The sequence below is a fragment of the Bison bison genome, unplaced genomic scaffold (genome assembly GCF_000754665.1).
Source record: "Bison bison bison isolate TAMUID 2011002044 unplaced genomic scaffold, Bison_UMD1.0 scf7180017858770, whole genome shotgun sequence".
In the NCBI taxonomy this organism is placed as follows: domain Eukaryota; kingdom Metazoa; phylum Chordata; class Mammalia; order Artiodactyla; family Bovidae; genus Bison; species Bison bison.
This window is the reverse complement of record NW_011489342.1, coordinates 2,255,737-2,256,906: the sequence shown is the minus strand read 5'-3', so window position 1 is coordinate 2,256,906 and position 1,170 is coordinate 2,255,737. Positions and strand designations below refer to the sequence as shown.

The 1,170-nt window shown below is 42.1% G+C and overlaps 1 protein-coding gene across 4 annotated transcripts in view; it reads right to left on the bottom strand.

Annotated features, from left to right (window-relative positions):
• Nucleotides 1-1,170, bottom strand: part of NOD1 (nucleotide-binding oligomerization domain containing 1) — a 110,652-nt gene that overhangs the window by 17,591 nt on the left and 91,891 nt on the right. The gene's annotated exons all lie outside the window — the stretch shown is intronic.

Here is a 1,170-nt window from a genome sequence, read left to right as displayed (position 1 = left end):
AAAAAAAAAAAGAACAGTTCAACTTCAGCTTCTTCAGCGTTACTGGTTGGGGCATAGACTTGGATTACTGTGATATTGAATGGTTTGCCTTGGAAATGAACAGAGATCATTCTGTCATTTTTGAGATTGCATCCAAGGAAAGACTAGAGATTTCTTCAAGAAAATTAGAGATACGAAGGGAACATTTCATGCAAAGATGGGCTCGATAAAGGACAGAAATGGTATGGACCTAATAGAAGCAGAAGATATTGAGAAGAGGTGGCAAGAATACATAGAAGAACTGTATAAAAAAAGATCTTCATGACCCAGATAATCACGATGGTGTGATCACTGACCTAGAGCCAGACATCCTGGAATGTGAAGTCAAGTGTGCCTTAGAAAGCATCACTATGAACAAAGCTAGTGGAGGTGATGGAATTCCAGTTGAGTTATTTCAAATCCTGGAAGTTGATGCTGTGAAAGTGCTGCACTCAGTATGCAAGGAAATTTGGAAAACTCAGCAGTGGCCACAGGACTGGAAAAGGTCAGTTTTCATTCCAATCCCAAAGAAAAGCAATGCCAAAGAATGCTCAAACGACCGCACAATTGCACTCATCTCACACGCTAGTAAAGTGAAAGTGAAGTGAAGTCGTTCAGTCGTGTCCGACTCTTAGCGACCCCAGCTCCTCCGCCCATGGGATTTTCCAGGCAAGAGTACTGGAGTGGGGTGCCATTGCCTAATGCTCAAAATTCTCCAAGCCAGGCTTCAGCAATACGTGAACCATGAACTTCCTGATGTTCAAGCTGGTTTTAGAAAAGGCAGAGGAACCAGAGATCAAATTGCCAACATCTACTGGATCATCGAAAAACAGAGTTCCAGAAAAACATCTATTTCTGCTTTATTGACTATGCCAAAGCCTTTGACTGTGTGGATCACAATAAACTGTGGAAAACTCTGAAAGAGATGGGAATACCAGACCACCTGACCTGCCTCTTGAGAAACCTATGTACAGGTCAGGAAGCAACAGTTAGAACTGGATGTGGAACAACAGACTGGTTCCAAATAGGAAAAGGAGTACATCAAGGCTGTATATTGTCACCCTGCTTATTTAACTTATATGCAGAGTACATCATAAGAAACCCTGGGCTGGAAGAAGCACAAGCTGGAATCAAGATTGCTGGGAGAAATAT